We start from the raw sequence: 21,087 nt of genomic DNA, 5'->3' as shown, positions 1-21,087 counted from the left end.
TCTCAAATTCAGCGAAATGAACAATACAGATAAGGAAGATGAAGAGGGTGGAAAACCTACACAGCGGAATGGAGCTGTCCATGCCGCGGGAGTGACAGGGGAGCGCTCAGAGGAAAGGCGCTCTGCAGAGAAAGTCACTCTGGCTCTTCTCTCTCGGTCCACCAGCCGGCGACGCTTCTTCTGTAAAAGCATTCCTAGAAAATAACCCTACAACCGGGAAGGGTAGCGATCGTTGAGAGCACTTTCCAGGAGCCGGTCCCCGCAGCCGGGAGAGGTCCCTCTCCCCCCGCGGCTGGCGCGGAATGTGGCGATCCGGCCCGGCGCGGGGGATGACTTCATGCGGCCGGAGCTCGGCGGCGGGAGCAGCTGCTGCAGCTGGCAGGTGGGGTGGGGGCCGGCCGAGCTGACCACGCACAGACCCGGCGCGGCGGCACTGCGGCCCCGGGGCAGCCGGCGCCGGGGACATGCGCTGATTCGATCCCTCCGGAGAAGGTAAGCAGCCCGGCTATTCTTAGCCTCGGCCACACTGCGCGGTGCTTTCTGCTTGGTTAGTAATGGGGTTTGTAATACAGAGGGAAGAAGGGGAATATCCCTGCTGCCTTCTGCAATGGGAAAAGAAGCAACAACTGGAATTGAAATGTTAATCAGCCAAGTGCTTGAGATTATTGGAGGAGCGGTGTTACTGGGCAAACAAAGAAGGCGGTCAACCTCTGTAATCTTAAAATAATCAACCATTGCTGTGCCACACTCGCTTAGATATTGAAGAGGATTCAGAATGTAAAATAATTTGAGTTGCACTTTTACGTTGCTACCTGCAACCTTCGCTTGGTTAATTTCTGCTTTGCGAGCAGCAGGTTCTTGTCAGCAGCCTGGAGAAGTAATCTGAAACCTTCTCTCTCCTTTTGCCTTCCTCAGTCTTCTCCCTTTCCAGTTATCAGAATGGGTCTGCACATTGCAACGTCAAACACCCACTTCAATACTGAACCTTAAGAAAGAATCTCAAATTAGAGGAGAAACTTACCTCCTGGAGTTCAGCTTGGGTTGAGCAGCACTTGTCCCCACTTCTCCCTTCATTTACCATCTTCTCTTGTCAATCATTTCATTGATTCCCCCCCCCCCGCCCCCGGGGATGCTGTGCCCATTAACAAGCCAGCTCTTGTCAGCTCCTGTCCACCACCTCTGTTCCGTGACTGATTTTTCAAGGACCCAGAAAGGGCATTGCCTTATACCACGTTTGGACTATTATCTGTGTCCTTCCCCAAAATGCATGGCATGAAAAAGCCTTTAAGCCCAGTACCAACATGGTTTCCGATAACTCCCTTCATTGTAGTCACTGCAGCTACCAGATGGGTTTCGAGGACAGCAGAATCTGTTGGGGTGTGAGAAAGAGGGCTATACCCACATATTTTGCTCCATGTGCATAAGAATAGGTGGAAGTAGAAATGCAAATGTCAGTCTATCCTGTTTTTTCTTGAAGCTTTTTTAGTCCAGCTAGGTTGTGAGACACCTAGCTGGGTAGGGTATGGGGCAAGTCCTCCTGCAAAAGCAAGCAGTGTGTTTGTCCTAGGATTCCCCCAATAACCTCAAGAGTTTCCAGAGAGGCTTTTCCCACAGGCAGTCAGAAAGCCAGGGGAGGTGGCCAAGGTAAACCTCAGGTTATTTGGGCATCCTCAAGTTAGTCTCCCCTTTTAGGGGTTCTGACCTAGGATTTCCCCACAAACGCCTTGCTGCTGAGCTCAAGTGCCCATTCTTGTTGCCCACCTAGGGATGTACAGTTGAATGATATTCTGTGAAATGTTGAAGATTACTATGGTGGGGATTGCAAATGTGCCACTTCACCAACAGAGAACAGTTGCAATAAGCCAGACTGTGTGGTGTCTATGTGCCAATATTCCATTTAAAAAGAGATTTGTTATCTTTAAATCTGAAATTAAAGAGACAGTTTGACTCAAAAGGCCATGGATTTTATTTTAACAAATTAAAATAGGAGATCAATGAAAAAGAGGGCCAGGGTTTATAGCTAACCTTCTTATCTTCTTTTTTAAATATTGCTTTTAGAACAAGATACTGGTTCTGAAAAATCATGTTACTTCTATTATATATCGTTATTGTTTTTCTGATTACATATTCTCTATTTATAAATACACCTTGGAAAGATTTGAGTTGGTTTCTTTGTCTCTATCTTCAGTATAGGAGGCAGAAGGAGTGGAGGGGTTTGGCAAATCCCACTCCAAATGAATGGCCCACTCAAGGAACTGTTCCCCGGACCATGCAAACCTCTGGACCGAAATTTTTTTGGCTTGTTGTTATTATTATTTTTAAATGTGGTTTGGGTTTGAAATATTAAATTTTCAATATTCTAAAATTTTGACTCAGGCACACCAATTAGAAGAGAGAACAAAGAACAAGAATAGCAAAACTATTTTCCACCTTTCTTACCTAATTGTAAAATATTTAATTATATGAATAATTATTCCGAATAATAAGTGAAAAACATATTAAAATAATAATTCATTGTTAAGAAAGTAGCCCAAGGTTTATGAAATAAAGGTTAGTGCAATTGATCTTAAGTACAGTAAAAATTTCTGTAATTTTAAAAGGTGTTTTTATGTTGAGTATTAGTACATGAAAATATGCTAATGATGGTTAGAAATTGAAATGTCTGTTACTTGGTTTCTGAAGAAACTGAATTCTTTGGCAAGAAATGGGTCAGGATTAGGGGACTGGCCTCATACCTGCCAGTGATTTTATAGGTGAGATGAATGCATTAAGTTATGGATTAGGGTTGGAGAAACCTTCTGGGGAAGAAAGAAAACAAGATAGAAAATATAATTTGTTATTTTAGTGCACCTAAGAAAATTAAATTTAAGGTATTTCTGAATTTGGACTTCGTTATATTTAAACAATTTCTGAGGAAAGTTTCTAAATTCAAAGCCCTAGGTAGAAATAGTTGTATGATTTCCTAACCGAAACTGATTTATGACTCTATTTCCTTTGTTAAAAACGTTTCCTAGAGAAAGGAAAAATTAATTGCCCGGTGTTAAGGAGGAGTAATACCAAATAGAAGGATGTACGCTATTAGATGCTAAATGAACTGTAGGAACTTTTTTTGTAGATTTGACAAGATAGAATTGAAATCAATCTGTTGCTTGCCAGTCACGTCAAAAAAACAGTTAGTCTGATGGGTGGTCAGTGTTATCAGTAATTTAAGACTTGAGTACCGATTTAGGATTCAAAGTTGCCCTCTCCTTACAAAAGGCATTTTCTGGTGCTGCATTACTGCCATTAGCTACAATTGAAATAGACTTATCCTGAGATTTTGAAAAACAGAAAAAGAAATAGTAGGATTAATAAGGCTTTGCCTGCACTGAGAATGGGTAGAAAAAGTGCTATTTTGAAAGTTATCAATGGCCTCTTAATTGCCAGATTTCTGCGCTGTTTCAACCTGTTCTTTATGTCTTTATTTTTAAGTTCTCTTCTAAGTTATTTTTTTAAAATTTTACTGTTTAGTGTTTTATTCACTAAAATAGCATTTTTAATTGAAGTATAGTTGATGTGTAATATTATATATGTTACAAGTGTAAAATATAGTGACTCACAATTTTTAAAGGTTATACTCCATTTATAGTTATTATAAAATATTGGCTATATTTTCTGTGCTATGCAATATATCCTTATAGCTCATTTTATAATAATAGTTTGTACCTCCTAATCTCCTATCCCTATATTGTTCTTTTTTTTTAAATTAAATAATTGTGTTCAAAACTATTATTAATAAGTAATATATAAAGAGATATCTCTTTAGCTAGTTTCTCACTAATCCCCTTAAATTACTTCATGACCAGCCTAGAAAAAGTGATATTTAGTTCTACTTTGTGCCTCATGGTATCACGACTATATGTCTTCATTTGTTCCTTTCACTCACCCTGCTACACATTGAAACCTTGCTCACATCATACATTGCCTCTTCCATGAACCCTGCCCCATACCCACCTTCCTTCTCATTTCAGATGTGTTTCTCCCTTGTCTGAATCCCTATGGCACTTTCTATTTTGGTCTATCCTTTAGTTTGAACATGATTTGCTGTTCTAAAATAACCCTAGAGAGCAGAGTCTTTGACTAACAACTTTTTATTACCTGCAACTCATAATACAGTGCCTAGCTCTGTACATGCAAAGTAGATGTTCAGCAATTTGATTTTAGTGAAGAAATTAGCTAGTATTTTCCAGGGGTGTATATCCACCTACTCTAGTATCCAAGTTAGGCTCTAAATACTGTGTGCAATACATTTTAGTTTAAAATCCCTATATAATAATATAGTGAAAGTACATTCAGTTATATTCAACAAAATTTACTGTGAGCTTACATGCCCTTAAGTGGATATTGGCTCATCCGTATCAAAAAGCATAATAAGCATTACCAAACAAAACTTTAAAGAAGAAATTGTACCAGCTTTCAGTATGCTTTCATTCTACCGAAAACAAGTAAGCAGGGGAAGATGTCTTGCATAAATAAGTACTAGTTTTAAAGCACTCTGCTAGGTACTTGCATCTATGGTATATAATTTCATCCTTCTACCATATGCTAATTTTACACTGAGACTCAGAGATCTCACCTAAATGGCAGAGATTCTTTCCACATTAACATGCTGTTCTTTGAAGTGTTAACGAGTGAAGGAAAACTATAAAAACATAATCAGAAGAGTTTAAAATTGTTTTGTGATCAGGCTTTCCAGTGCTTTTTAAACTTTTGGGTCTTAACATCCCCTTTAATAATTCAATAAAGGCTATACATCCACTCCCCAAGTACATACACAGCACACATACATAGAATTTTGCCTGTAATTGCAGGTGTTTACGGACCTGATAAAGCCCTCCTTTGCAAATGCTTTAAGGACATCTACACTGGGCTCAGTTTTTCTTTTTGCTTGTTCTATGCTTAATATTTATTTTTGTACCTATTAAAATTAAACAAATTGTTATCTGTTATAGACTGAGATATAAACCTAAGCAGCTTCGTACTTTACAATTTTTCTTTTTGCACTTTTGTATTCTGTCCTTCTCTCTCACACAAACATACACATTTATATAAATGAGATCAAATAATACTTTTTTGTGAAGAGAATGCTTAGAATTTATTCTTAACGATTTTTCTATATACCACACATCAGTGTTAGCTATAGTCGTCATGTTGTACATTATGTCCATAGTATGTATTTATCTTACAATTGGAAGCTTGTACCTTTGACCATCTTCCTCCAATTTCCCCTCCCCTGACCCTCTGTCTCCTGTAACCACAGGTCTGATCTCTTTTTCTATGATTGTTTTCTTTTTTTTTTTTTTTTAGGTTCCACATATAAGTGAGATTATATAGTGTTTGTCTTTCTTTCTCTGACTTATTTAACTTAGCATAAAGCCTTCAAGGTCCATTTCTGTTGTCTCACATGGTAGCATTTCTTTGTTTTCTTATAGATGAATAATATTTCAGTGTGTGTGTGTGTGTGTATATATACATATGATATGTATATATCTATAAATATATAAAACAACCTCTTTATACCCATTTGTCCATCAATGGGCCCTTAGGTTGTTTCCATGTCTTGGCTATTATAAATAATGCTGCTATGAACATGGGGGTGCAGATATCTTTTTGAGTTAGTGTTTTCATTTTCTTTGGATATATTCCCAGAAGTGGAGTTGCTAGATATATGTAGTTCTAGTCTTAATTTTTGAGGACCCTTCATACTGTTTTCCATATTGGCTTTACCAATTTACAATCCCACCAACAGCACAAGTGTTCCCTTTTCTCCACATCCTCATGAGCATTTGTTATCTCTTGACTTTTTGAGGATGATTGTTCTAACAGGTGTGAGGTAATATCTCAGTGTGGTTTTAATGTGCATTTCCCTAATGACTAGTGGTATTGGGCATCTTTTCATGTAACTGTTGGCTTTTTGTGTGTCTTCTTTGGAGAAATGTCTATTCAGGTCCTTTGTTCATTTTTTAATTGGGTAATTTTTTTTTTTTGCTATTGATTTGTATGAATTTTTAATTTATTTTGGATATTAACCCTTATCAGATATATGGTTTACAAATATTTTTCCCAGTCTATAGGTTGCCTTTTCAATCATTTTGTTGATTTGTTTTTGTTTTTGTTTTTCTTTGCTGTGCAGAAGCTTTTTAGTTTGATGTAGTTCCATTTGTTTATATTTTATTTTGTCATTTGTGTTTTCAGTGTCATATCCAAAAAGTCATTACCAAACCCATGTAATGAGCTTTATTCCTATGTTTTCTTCTGGCAGTTGCATAGTTTCAGGTCTTACATTTGAGTCTTTAATCCAATTCAAGTTAGTTTTGTGAGTGGTGTAAGATATTGGTCCAATTTCATTCTTTTACATGTGAATATCCAATTATCCCAGGGTTCCCTTGTATGTAACTTCTCTCTTTTCTCTTGCTGGTCTTAAAATTCTTTCTTTGTTTTTGACGATTTAATTGCAATGTGTCTCAGTGTAGCCCTATTTGAGTTCAACCTATTTGGGCTTGTTTGGGCTTCATGGATCTGGATGTCCATTTCTCATCCTAGGTTTGGGAAGGTTTCATCCATTATTGCTTTAAATATACTTTTTTTTCCCTTTCTCTCTCTCTTTTCTTCTTCTGGAATTCCCATAACATGAACATTGTTTACTTTATTGTGTCCCATAATTTCCATAGGCTTTCTTCACTCTTTTTATTCTTTTCCTTTTTGTTCCTTTCACTGGGTAATTTCTAATGTCCTATTCTCCAGTTTGTTGATTCTTTCTTCTGCATGGTCGAATCTACCTTTGAAACTTTCTATTGAATTCTTCAGTTCAGTTATTGTATTTTTAAAATCTAGTGTTCCTGTTTTTTTGATATTGCTATTTCCTTGTCAAACTTCTTGTCTTGTTCATGCATTGTTTTCCTAATTTCACTTAGTTGTCTGTGCTTTCTTGTAGTTCACTAAACTTCCTTAGGAGGATTATTCTGAATTCTTTGACAGTTCATAGATCTTCATTTGTTTAAGATCAGTTATTGGAGTTTTATTACTATCCTTTGGTGGTGTCATATTTGCCTAATTTTTGTGATCCTTGATTCCTTACATTGGTATCTGCATATTTGAGTAATTGGGCTCTTCCTCCAGACTTTACTTGGTATTATATTCAGTAGTAGTAGTAGATGGAGCTATGAATTCATTTCCTGGCAGAGAATTAGAGCCTGTATAGGACCTGGCTCTGGACAGGACCCAGAGCCTGTATAGTTCATTGCTTGGGAACCCAAATCAGGCCAGATTGTGCACTTAATTCCCTGGTCAGGTGAGGACACTGGTTTTGCCCTGCAGATGAGGGAGGCCACAGGCTGTGCTGTCTGTTCAAGTACCACTGTATCTAGGGCTGTTTAATGGGCTGTACAGCTTCCCATGTTCTCTGGTTATGTTCCCCAGTTGGACATGCTGAAGGCTGTATTCAGTGATGAGTAGGGCTATGAATTAGATTTCCTGCCTGGGTGCAACAGGAGAAGCAGCTCTAAAGCCAGTAAAGCTCTTTGTTGTCTTAACTCAAGCTGATCTACACCCCACGTTCTGTGGCTGAACAAGGCCACTGGCTTTGCTTTGCAGACTATCAGCTCTGCCTACCCTTCTCTAGGCTTGAGCACTGCTGGGCCGCACAGTTTCTAGGAGTTGTCACCAATCCTTCTAGTCAGATGGGCCAGGAAGACACTCTCCACAGCAGATGGGATGGGGCTAGTCCCAGTTCCTTTGCCTGGGTGGGATAAGGAGGGGCCACTCAAGGCTACTCTTAATTTCTCAAACAGCCTCCTCAGTTGGGAGGAGCTGGGATCTACTCTCAGCCTTGGATATGAATTAATCTCCCTGCCTGTGCATGGTACAGGATCCCTCCACACCTGGTACTGGCTCTGCTTTGTACCAGAGCCAGTGATGAGCTCTGGCTGCCTGCCTCTTGGCTGGAGCACGACCGGGCCAAATAGCTTCCAGGAATTACTGCCAGCCCTTTTGGTCAGATGGCCAGAAGACACTCTCCACAGTGGGTGGGCTGTGACTCTGCTCTTTCCCTGGGTATGGGCAAACCAGGCTTAAGGGCCAGATGCGTATCAGGTGGATCTGTACCCTGCTGAGTTCCCTGGTTGTAGTGCCCCGCCAAGCTGGCTCTGTAGATAAGCAAAGATGTCAGTTGTGATCACTACTTGGGCACTGCAGGTATGAATTCCATCTGTCACAATCTATGTGCTGGCTGTTGCATGCCCCTTCCCCCTTCATGACCAGTCCAACTTTGACCATTCCAACTTTTACTGGTCAAACCCTGCAAATTCCCCTGCAATCCCAGTGGAATAGATTAGAGCAGTGGCTCCCACAAAGCAACCCCAATGCTAGTGGTGGTGCTTGCTGTCCCCCAGTTCTCTTCTCCTACTGGAGGAACCAGAGGTTCAGGGGAGACCTCACCCATGGTGCTCCACTGGCCTGGGGGAGGGGCAATGTGGTCAACGTGTAGCTCCTTCTCTCACCCTTCTAATGCAGTCTGTCTTGGTCTCTGTGGTGCACAGGGGTGCTTCAGCCTCACCTCCATGTTCTAGGATTCTCTCAAATAGTGTCCTGTTTCCAAATAACTGTTAGTTGTTCCTTCTGGGGGCGGGGCGTGGAGCCAGGAATGACCTTGGTGATGTTACCCCACTCTGGGCTTACTTTGACAATATGTGTGTCCTTTATAGCCCAGACATTTCTGGTACTTGAAATGAGGTCCTCCTTTTATTGTTCTCCCTGCTTTAGGACCTAAAATGGGAGCTCTTCATTAGCAATGGCACAAAGGCTGCTGAGATGACTAGGAAGCAAGTGCCAAGGAGAATAGTGAATCAAAGAACCTTGATTCATGGAAAAGGAATCCCAGAAGGAGCTCTAAACGTTACACATTCCAAATGATTTATTCAGGGTTTTCCAATAAAAACCATTTTTACAAATGAAACAGTTCTCAGACTTAGAGTACTATACTGCCAAGTATGTAGAAGAACATTGCCAGCAGTTGAGTGGTGTGGTCTACTTTGAAATATATTCAGTTTTCTTAGGATGGACATATGTCTACTTCAAAGTTACTATTTCTTTCTAGTAATGCTGTCTACAGTAATATATTTGCTTTTGCCAAGTTAAGAAAACAATATCCCTCCCAGGTTCTAAAACAATTACCAGCATAAAAATACATTAAAATTTTTAGCTGATACTTAAGGAAACCAGTACTAGCTAGCATTCCTACTGTTGCTAGTATTCAAAGAGAGGCGTGACAAAACCATTAATCTAGGAAAACCCGGGTTGGAAAGATGGAGAGAAAGAACTCAAGAGGACTACTTAAGCTGTTGCTTTCTTTCTTTCTTTTTTTTTTTTTTTTTTTGCGGTACTCGGGCCTCTCACTGCTGTGGCCTCTCCCGTTGCTGAGTACAGGCTCCGGACGCGCAGGCTCAGCGGCCAAGGCTCACGGGCCGAGGCGCTCCGCGGCATGTGGGATCTTCCCGGACCAGGGCACGAAACCGTATCCCCTGCATCAGCAGGCGGACTCCCAACCACTGCGCCACCAGGGAAGCTCAAGCTGTTGCTTTCTTTACATGTCCCCAGATATGATAATAACCATATAAGCTCCTAAAATAAGTGCAATTTTATGCAAACTTCGTAATACGCCTATTATGAGGTAAATTTTTACTTTATTTTATAGTATATTTTTATTTTGGTAAAATGTCCCATAACGTAAAATTTACCATTTTAACCATTTTAAAGTGTATCATTTATTGGTATTAAGTACATTCACAATGTTGAGTAACCATTACCATTATCCATTTTAAGACCGTTCTTATTATCCCAAACAGAAACTGTACTCACTAAACAATAACCCCTTATTTCTCCCCTCCCCTTAGCCTCTGGTTAACTCTATTCTATTTTCTGGGTTTATAATTTGCCTATTCAAACTACCTCATATAAGTGGAATCATACAATATTTGTCTTTTTGTGTCTGGCTTCTTTCACTTAACATAATGTTTTCAGAGTCCATCCATGTTATAGCATGTATCAGCATTTCATTCCTTTTTAAAGCCATACAATGTATAGTGATTTTTAGTTGCAAAACACTTTTAGTACATTGTGTTTCTATTATATTAATGATATCTAGCATATATCACTACCATATTATCTTTAGTAGATGCCCAGTAATGTGTACTATGAGTGAGCCATAATTTCATTCAGTCAAAACACATTGATAAACATTTATTAAGTTCCAAACAGTTTTATGATTTCAAGAGATGTGGTAATGGACATAGACGTTCATGTCTTTATGTGCTGGAGCTTTTATGGTGGAAGAATTCTTGGAGTGGCATGGAATGGTATTGTTGGGTGAGAGATTATGCAGAAACATTTATAATTTGGATACATACATTGACTATAAAAACCATAAACTTCTTCAACAGATAGTATTCCTGTATTTTATGTAACCATTCATTTATGACTATCTTAAAAATGAATGCAAGTATTATAAGGGAATCCATTTAATGTGATTTGAACAAGGAAACGTTCTCACTTTTTTCATTTCTAGTTCATGGAAGAAAATTCCTATACACAAGTATTGAAATATTTCAAGTCTCTGGATCACACATTTCATCATTTCAAAAATATTACAGAGTACATCATGGATGTCAGTCAAGTCTTGTAACAACAGTGTAGAAAACTAGTAACATTTATAGCTAGTTTTTTTTTTTTTAAGCTTCAGCAATGGATCATTTCTATCCAGCCTAATCTGAAATTTTAATTAGATTAATTTTTAAAATAAAAAAGATTAATTTTTCATCTAAAACTATTTTTAGTTCATATTTATGTTCCTGCATTATGGTAAATATTTTATTTTGTTGGGGTTTTTTTAGTTTCTCTTTAGAGTATCTTTTAAAATTTATTTTTAAACAGAATAATTAAAGCCCAAAGATGAGAATGTCTCATTTAAGCTAAACTAAAGAATGTTCGAGGGCTTCCCTAGTGGTTCAGTGGTTGGGAGTCCACCTGCTGGCGCAGAGGACACGGGTTTGTGCCCCGGTCTGGGAAGATACCACATGCCACGGAGCGGCTGGGCCCGTGAGCCATGGCCGCTGATCCTGCACGTCCGGAGCCTGTGCTCCGCAACGGGAGATGCTACAGCAGTGAGAGGTCCACGTACCGCAAAAACAAACAAACAAACAAAAAGAATGTTGGAATAGCTGAAGTATGAACACGATTGGCAAAACTTTTCACTACCCTCCTTAGAAGAAGACTGTTTTGATTTGCATGGTCCAAGAAAGGAGAAACAGATAACTTGCTGGGGATTGCATCCTGCTTTACTTAAATTAGACATTAACAGGCTAAAAGGGCAAGGATGAAGCAACATGTTTATAACATATTTTTGAAAAGCTACTTAAAGGTGAAGGGTTGCAAGAACACAGACAGACACACCCTAGACATTTCACAACAATATTTTAAGGTATGCCTTTTCTTTGGTTGCTAGGGATGGAGAGACCTATTAATAAACATTTCTCCTATTTACTTTTGTCTTTATTGCTGTCTAATCAAACCCTCATTAAAAAAACAGACATAAAACAAATAAGCATTCTGACTTTTGCCTGAATAAGCAACAACAAGCTCACATCTTAAACAATGGACTGCAATGGCTATGAGACTGAGGATCCTTGGTCATTGCAACAGTAGCAGCAACACAACCTGCTTTGTTCCTTCTGTTGTACACTGCAGAGTCTGAGTAAATAGAGAGAAGTCAGTGATACCTTTAGTGCCATTTCTTACACTCCTCTCCATGATCTTTCACACTCAGGTTCTCTGGTAATCTCAATGCAGTGAAAAACAACCAGGATGCTAATACCCTCTATCCATTCACAAAACTTAATTCTTTTGAGACTTGCAGAAATAATGTTGAATCTGAATTGGTGGTACCCAATAGAGTCACTAAGAATAATCCGTCAGACTCACCAAATCCAAATTCAGATTTAAAGTCCATCAAATTTTAAAGATAATGAAGATTTTAAGATTTCAATATTTGCTATATATGGTCATATGTAAAAATTTAGAAAAGTAAAATTTTATGTATAAGTTTTTAATTATAAGCTTTATTCACTAGAGAATTAATGCATTTTTAAAAGGATTCATTCTGAAAAGATTACCTTAGCACTTTTTTTAAACCACTACCCTCAAAAATAAATTGTGACAAATCACTGTTCATCCAAGTTTATCTCTCATCTCAAGGAAGTGAGTTGTTCTTGGGGAAATTGATTTCATCTAATTTGTGCTTTCCTGCAGTGGATCAAGCTGAAATGAAATGGGGCTGACATTCTTAACTATTATTACATGCCCACATTTACCAGAATTACCTAATGATCAGTACCAAATAGTTTTATAATAAATAAATATGTACATACTGAGAGTCTCTACTGATAAAAGTTAGTTGAGACATGGCTGGTGATCCTGTAGAAGAGATATCCAGATTATAGTTCTTACATCATCTCCATATTAGAAAGCAATCCAGGATTGCAAAGCAAGGCATGAGACAGCAGCATTTGGTGTATTTTATAAATGTTTAGATTTCTAGGGAGCTTATTGGTATCATATATTATGGTAAGCACTCAAATGTAAACTTACTTTAAAATAGTAAAATATCAAGAACGTAAAAATTTCTGCAACTTAAATGGTCAGTTTGGTATTTGGCTTTATTATAGGCATTTGCAAGATATTTATTAAGCAACCAAATGAATCAATACCATTTAATTTTGAAAACTGCCTTCCTAATACAAAAGAATTGGTATTCTACACAAGTTCCTTGTGATTATTTTTGTAGGTGTGGTGGGAATGAGTTATGGATGGCACTACCCTTTCTCCTGTTTCTTTTCTGAGGTTTTGGTAAGGTGGAAATTAGAGGTGATGGACCTTAAAGTTTGAGCAGTTCAAGACACTCAACCAGGAAGTCAGAAAGAGAAAGACAAATACCATATGCTAACACATATATATGGAATCTAAGAAAAAAAAAATGTCATGAAGAACCTAGGGGTAAGACGAGAATAAAGACACAGACCTACTAGAGAATGGACTTGAGGATATGGGGAGGGGGAAGGGTAAGCTGTGACAAAATGAGAGAGTGGCATGGACATATATACACTACCAAACGTAAAATAGATAGCTAGTGGGAAGCAGCCGCATAGCACAGGGAGATCAGCTTGGTGCTTTGTGACCACCTAGAGGGGTGGGAAATGGAGAGTGGGAGGGAGGGAGACGCAGGAGGGAAGAGATATGGGAACATATGTATATGTATAACTGATTCATTTTGTTATAAAGCAGAAACTAACACACCATTGTAAAGCAACTGTATTCCAATAAAGATGAAAAAAAAAAAACAGTGAGTAGAATTCAAATAAGTACTAGTAGATATAAAAATAATAAAAAAGAAATTTTGGCAATTAAAAAAATAAAAGACACTCAACCAAGCACAGTCCATTTACTCAGGACAAGGAAACATATGACATTAGTCTTCTTTTTTCAACTACAATGGATTTGAACTTTTAGAAAATTGAAAATGCAAGATATCGATTTTATTTATTTTTTAAAGTAATTTATTTATTTATTTATTTCTGGCGGTGTTGGTTCTTCGTTGCTGTGCATGGGCTTTGTCTAGTTGCGGGGAGCGGGGGCTACTCTTCATTGTGGGCACAGGCTTCTCATTGCGGTGGCTTCTCTTGTTGCAGAGCACGAGCTCTAGTGCACTCCAGCTTCAGTAGTTGGGGCGCACGGGCTCCTTAGTTGTGGCTTGCGGGCTCTAGAGCACAGGCTCAGTAGTTGTGGTGCATGGGCTTAGTTGCTTTGTGGCATGTGGGATCTTCCCAGACCAGGGTTCGAACCCGTGTCTCCTGCTTTGGCAGGTGGATTCTTAACCAGTACGCCACCAGGGAAGCCCAAGATACAGATTTTAATAAGAAAATATGAGTCAACAGTTCTCTTATCTCTATGTCTTTTTCTATCTCATTGATTGTAAAGAATACAATCATAGCAAAAGCAAAATCGACATCCGTTGAAAATTTTTTCCACCTGCATGCATGTTATAGTGGATGTGTAACATCTTCACAGGGTTTGTGAAATCACTATTTCACCACAAAAATTAAATATGACACTAAAATGATCTGACACTAATTAGTCCATTGAATAAGGGGAGGAGGATTGGCATCTTGGTCATCATTTAGAAGAAAAGAAAAAAAATCATTAACCTGTTAGGCAAAATACTTGTCTTTAAATTATCACTTAATAAATATAATAGAAAATGAAATAAAATGGCAGTACAGTGTTATGAAAGGAAAGCAATTGGGTTGATCTCAAAGTGAGTGAGTATAAAAATCAATGTTTTTTTGTTTAGTTTGTTAATAATTTTATTCTTAGAGCTCTCAGGCAGCTAGCTTTTGGTCATTTTTAAGATCAATCAAAAAGTTCTAAACATTATTTTTAAGGTATGCAGATCACTAGGCCCTCCTTCCCTCCTTTCTCTCTTTCTTTTAATTTTTTTAATTTATTTTGGGGAGTTTTGGCTACCATTTATGTTCTAATCATATTTTTCAGGAAGTGAATTTGAACTTTGAACCTCACCTAGTTTGAATCCTATCTCTATTGTTTTCTATCTCTATGACTTAGGGTAAGTTACTTAACCACTGTTAATTGTTTCTGGATATTTAAAACAGGAAAATCACAAGGTTGTTGCGAAGATTAAAGAAGATAACATAAAAGGGAACTTACTGCAGTCTTTGAGACATAGTAAGGGTTAGTAAATATTTCCAATTTTTATCTTTCTAATTCTCGTGAGCAGTTTACAATGAGATCTCATTACCACAGATTTTCCCTAAAATTATGAACCTTTTCCTACCCCTCTCCATTTTAAACCAAACCTTGAAATGACTGAACCTCATAGGAAGATGTCTCAATGCAGGTAATCCCAGTAGTAGGAGAGGTTGAAGCTACCACAATGCAAAGTTGTCAGGCTCTGATCTGGCAGTAGCTGCGGGAATTAGTCTTAACTTCTATTTTTAACTCTGCAAGGAGTTGATTGGATGACCTGGGAAAACTCAGTTGGCATCTTATTTTCTTTCTGAATTTCTTTCTGCATCTTATTTTCTTTCTGAATTGTACCATTTGTCTAATCACTCTTTTCACTGACTCATTATCAGAAATGATATCAAGGTTGTTGAATAAGGATGTTGATTTCAGAAGTAATGTTATAGAAAATGGGAATTGTTCCCTTTCTTAAAAGCAATAGTTGACAATTTTATTTTATTTTTTTCTGATACAGTGTTGAAGTTCCTGGGAGAGGGCAACTTTAATTTATAAAGAGTTGTTAACATTCACTTCCTGTAACAAAAGCCTTTAAAGGTAATACTACTAATTATCTGCCTTGTACCCCAATCTTTTTTTTTAATATGTAACTTTGAAGTTTTTTAATGTTAATCAATATCATTAAGTTGTCCAAAAAGGAAAATTAATCTGTTACTCCATTGTACATCATATACAAAGGAATCTTCTTGGTATATGATATCTTTCTATTTTACTGAATCTCAATGAATTTAGGGAGTACATGTAAGAATTTTAATATTCAGAGTCTTATTCATAAATGTGCACTACTGAGTAGATTCAATCACTAGCAACACCTTTAAACTGAAATCAAAACTAGAGCCTCAATTAACGTGAAAACTTTAGTACCAGAAACACCTGCCTATAAAAACTGCACTGTTAGTACACAGACGAGCTTTAGTATGATAACATTTTGTTGGGCTTAAAAAGCACATAATTTTACATTTTTTTCTTATTTGACTTTTTATCATTATGTGGACCATTTAGGTCTAAGGAAACAAGTACAAAAACTGCCTAAAGCCTTCCATTTCATATGTAAGCCATAGTTGTCCACAAGAGAGAATTTTGTGGTGATCAACAACTCTAGCCAAATCGGCAATAATTTATTTCAATTGGTAGAGTCTAATCATGTGTACCTATCTATGTTCTTTTAAGTAAAAAGTGTAAAACATTTTTAGTAGTAAGTTTGTCCTGAATTTCCAAATCAATATTTTTAATCCCTGTTTGAATACTGAATTCATTAGCTATTCACCAAAGTCTTGAGGCATAGATTTTGGGCATAGTCTGCTTCTAAGATGAGATGTAGCAAACAGTCTAAATTCCTGTTTTAAATATAAATGTGCATACACATATATGCATATATTATACAAAAATTTATATACAGACATTCCCCGAATTACAATGGTTCGACTTACCAATTTTTCAACTTTACCATGGTGCGAAAGCGATACTCGTTTAGTAGAAACTGTAGTTTGAATTTTTTCTAAGTATACTTTGAATTTAGAGTAGAAACTGTACTTTTCCCAGACTACTGATATGCAGCATGATGCTCTCTTGTGATGCTGGGCAGCAGCAGCAAGCCACGCCTCCCACTCAGCAACTCAACTCGATCACAACTGACACACTTAACAACCGTTCTGGTTTTCACTTTCAGTACAGTATTCAATAAAACAAATGAGTTATTCAACAGATTATTATAAAATAGGCTTTCTGTTAGATGATTTTGCCCAACTTTAGGCTACTGTGAGTGTTCTGAGCACATTTAAGGTAGACTAGGCTAAACTATGATGGTTGGTAGAGTGGGTGTAGTATAAACATTTACAATTTATGATATTTTCAATTGATGATGGGTTTATCAGGATGCAATGCCATAGTAAGTTAAGGGAGATCTGTATTTTATGTGTATTATATATATTAATTATATTTAGCCAATTATGTGTGTAAATATATATATATATGCATGTATATATGTCTGTTTTCATGAACATTTGCCTTCTATTTCAAATATTTGATTATATTTATTTATTTTTTATTTTTATTTTTTTATTTGATTATATTTAAAATAAACACACAAGTTCTTGGAGAAGCATTTGAAGAATCTTTGTTTCCAGAGTCAAGTTTTGCAAAGAAAACTTATTTTTTCACTAGCTGTTTATTTTTTAATAGTTAAAAAATTTTTTTTAAATTTCAAAGTGATTCTTTAATATATGAATATGAACATGTATTTACTTCAGGTGCTATATATGTTACTTATACATATGTGTATTTATATATATTTAAATGTTTTTAAACCTGATCTTACTGGGTTATAACTACTATCAAATTATGTGAGAATAGTGATATTGTTCCCTTTCAGCTTGGAACATGCTTCTGTTTCATTTGATTTTATTTTATCCATTAAGTGCTCTGGCCTTCCATTAGCTCTTTTGCTTTGAGGAATACATTTTATAGTGCATTAGAAATATTCTTCTATTTTTCATGCCATAATTTTCCAGTGTCTCACAAAATCCTAATCTGGAATGTTCTGACCTGAATAGTGTTTCAGAATAGAGACTTGTCCCTTTTGGAATCATCAGATCTGTTGGTTAGGTACAGTATTTCTTATTTTTTCTGTTGGGGAAAGGGAGGAGGGAAACTGCACTATGGAACTTTCCAGTTTTTTTTTTCTTACACTTATACCAAAAAAAATGCACTCTTCTAGTAAAACTAGAAACACTAGAGTGGCAGTTATATAGTTCCAAATTAAGACATCCTAATATACTGTAATTTTTTCAAGTAAGAGAATAACCCAGGTAGTATACTATTAACTAGATTTTTTAAAATAGCCATTTGTTGATTAATAATTCTATTATTTTTCCATTCTTAATTTCATAACATTTTTACACAAAGGTTTATATTAACAAATGCCATCAGTTGTATTGTTGGTTTCCTCCTGCTTTCTGATTAGTTCTATAATTTAAAAATGCTTAAAGTCCAGACTTCTCAACTAGAAAACATAAGCACAGTAAAAGCAGTGTTTTTAAAATTAATTCTGGAATATATTTCTCTTGATGGTAAAGACATATAAGATTACAGATGTGTATGTTTGGATTCTTTATAAACAAAAGTAATATGATTAATCATGTATTAATTTATACTACCAGAAATTCCCTCTAAATCCTTTCTAGGACACAAACATTTATGACATTTCTATATTGTTCTCATTTTATTATTTTAATGAAATATTATACAGGTAGTATTTCATAAAAACATTGCATCAATTGTAATACAAGTTTAGGAATTTTAATTTGTATGTAAATATACTAACTTCTGTTGAAATTGCTATAGCTTAGGGTCAAAATTAATTTGAAGGTTATTAGTGTTATTATTCTGGTTTTTATTAGCTGCTGTCTCAAATTAATTATAAAGACAAAAATATCCCTGGCTTAGAGTTCCTGCACTATTAATGACATACCGAGATGTCTCTTGGGTATCAGTAAATTATATATTTTAGAGCATAACTTATGAAATGACTTGCTGGTTGGCAGACCACCTTTGACAATAAAATATATTTGATAGTCTACCTTTGCAAATTCATTGTATCACACAAATGTGATCTTGGTAATTGACATATGACTATGAAGCTTCAATCATTTTCCATAATATTCCTATTGCCAATTATTAACAGAATAAAAGGGAGATAACAATTCTATAGTATTTATTCAGAGTTTTATTTAAAGTCAAGTATAATCTATATTTCTATAGTGCTTTTTTTGTCTAACACCTCACTTAAGTAGAAGGAAGTGTTCTAGAGGTTTGTTATCAGCTTTTAAATGAAGTAATCTTTAACTATCTTTTATTTAAAAATACTAAAAAAAGTTTCATGGTCTTTAATTAAATATAAATATTGGAATTGTCTATGAAACTTTTGAAATGGTCAATCACTTAAAAACATAAGGATATCCTTTAAAGCAGAGGTCCCCAAACCCCTGGCTGTGTTAGGAACCGGGCCGCACAGCAGGAGGTGGGCGGCGGCGAGCGATCGAAGTTTCATCTGCTGCTCCCCATGGCTCGCCATCGCTTGCATTACAGCCTGAACCAACTATCCTCCCCCGCCCACCCTGTTGGTGGAAAACTTGTCTTCCACGAAACCGGTCCCTAGCTCCAAAACAGTTGGGGATCACTGCTTTAAAGCATATGAATTTCTAATATATTTATTTGGGTTATATATGCTGAACTTTTTTTTACATAATAACTCATAGGTAACCTTCACTATTAAGTATTTTATGATGCTTAGAATCGGAAACAATACAGAAACTAACAAATTAAAATTGTTTTTTGTAAAATGTCAAGTGAGAAGAGAAGAATGGTAAATAATAAATACAGCATATTCACAACTTGGTTTTGAATATCACACACATAGAGAAAAAAGACCCAAAGAAAATCTAAAAATTATTTATCAATGGTTAACTCAAGAAATAAGAGAGTCAGGGTGACCTTTACTTCCTCCTGTTCTCATTCTGTATTTCCAAATTCATTGCAATATGTATATATTACTTTTAGAACTGTTTAAGAAGAAATGTGCCAGTTTGGATAATTTTTTTTTTAACATCTAAACATTGCTGAGTGTTGTTAAAATGTTCAGTTTTTATGTAGCTTTCTGGAAGACCTAGCTGGCCATAAAAACCTGAATATATTAGAGGAGGGGGAGTTTTCCCTCATCTTGAAATAATAATGATAGATAATATTTTTAAAGCATTAAATAATTTTCAAAGCATTTTTATATACATTTTCTCCTCAGACCATCCTAACTCTCTAGAGTTGGTAGAAAAAGGATTATACTCATTTTGCCCAGGGTGGGGGTTGGAGGGTGGGAATTGAAATTCATGAAGTTTAGCAAATTGCCCATTTAAGCTGTACACAGTTATTAAGTGGCAGGGCCAGAATTCTAACCTGTTTCATGCCATGGCCAATCTAGTGCTTTCCTCTATGCTGTAGAAACTGGATATACTTAAGAGGTAAGCACAAAAATGGAAATAGGTCTGAATCTTGCTCTAGTTACAAATTTGCCTATAGACCTCACTGTAGCCTGAACCAGGAAAATCTATATGAATTTCTTTCTTCAACCCAAAGAAATGGCCGTGTTAAATTTTTCCTAGGTTTAATTTAGAAAAATCTATACTGTCTGTTTTTTCACCATATTCCAGTTTGTGTATCTTGTGTCTATAAACTTCTTCAAAGAACCATGCTTCCTACCTAAAGGATTGCATTGCTTAATAAACAAACATTGACAATTCTGATGTTAACCTGAATTAAATAATATACCAATCATTTATGAGATCCGCCTTAGTATTTTTACGCTCCTGAAATATCATCTCTATAATCTGCTTTTTAAAATAGTCTGACACCTACCGAGTACTCTTTCAGTTTCTACAAGAAATCAAGAAAAAGAAAGCATTTGTGTTTTTAATTTTAGTGAAGGGTTCTTGATTTAAGAATTAGTCATTTAGTGTCATTTGAATTTCAAGTGTGCCTCAAGTACTTACTTGAGGTTCTTTCTGTATGACTTCTCCAGAGTTTTCACATATATATCATCATTAATTTCATCTTTCACTTGGGATTAGTAAAAGTTTTATTTACTACTATTTCTTAGTTTTCTTCATTTCAAATATTCAGTGCCTTGTCAAAAATAATATTATAGTCTTATACTGTTCATTGATAACAGATAATACCAAGAAATGGTGATTCTGGTTTTCAGTTAAAAAAACAAAATGAGAAACTAAATAAATAATTACTTTAACAATTGTTTTCTTCATTTAGCAAATCAGATAGTCACATCAGTGACTGTTAGATTTTGAGATGATGAATCCCAATACTAAATGTTTTATATATTCAGAGAAGTGAAAAATAACAATTATTATGCTTCCTCTGTGCTAAATACTGTTTTAAAACCAATTGGAATCCCCCCTCACAACAATTCTAAGAGGTAGGTACTCTTTGCACCTATTTTACAGCCAGACAAACTGAGGCACAGAATGATTAAATTATTCATGGTCACACAGCTAGTAAGGTGCAGATAGAATATTTAAAATCAAGTCTGTTTTTGTGAGAGTCCACATTTCCAACCCCTGTAATGAAAGCGTGTGATCCCTACTATTTGCTATATACCCATTTACTTGCTTTGTGAAA

General features: G+C 36.2%; 1 protein-coding gene across 3 annotated transcripts in view; it reads left to right on the top strand.

Annotated features, from left to right (window-relative positions):
• Nucleotides 1-348: 348 nt before the first annotated feature.
• The window catches only part of PKIA (cAMP-dependent protein kinase inhibitor alpha), a 99,140-nt gene continuing 78,401 nt past the window's right edge, over nt 349-21,087 (top strand). The window contains exon 1 of one of the 3 annotated variants that reach the window (XM_082601751.1): nt 349-492. The gene's annotated coding sequence lies outside the window, so the exon portion shown is untranslated. Of the gene's footprint in view, nt 493-15,361; nt 15,442-21,087 lie in introns of those variants that run through there. The other 2 variants (XM_082601749.1, XM_082601750.1) reach the window with 2 other exon arrangements.

Source organism: Mesoplodon mirus, assembly GCF_964341445.2.
Source record: "Mesoplodon mirus genome assembly, chromosome: 16".
NCBI lineage: Eukaryota > Metazoa > Chordata > Mammalia > Artiodactyla > Ziphiidae > Mesoplodon > Mesoplodon mirus.
This window is presented reverse-complemented; position numbering and strand designations above follow the sequence as displayed.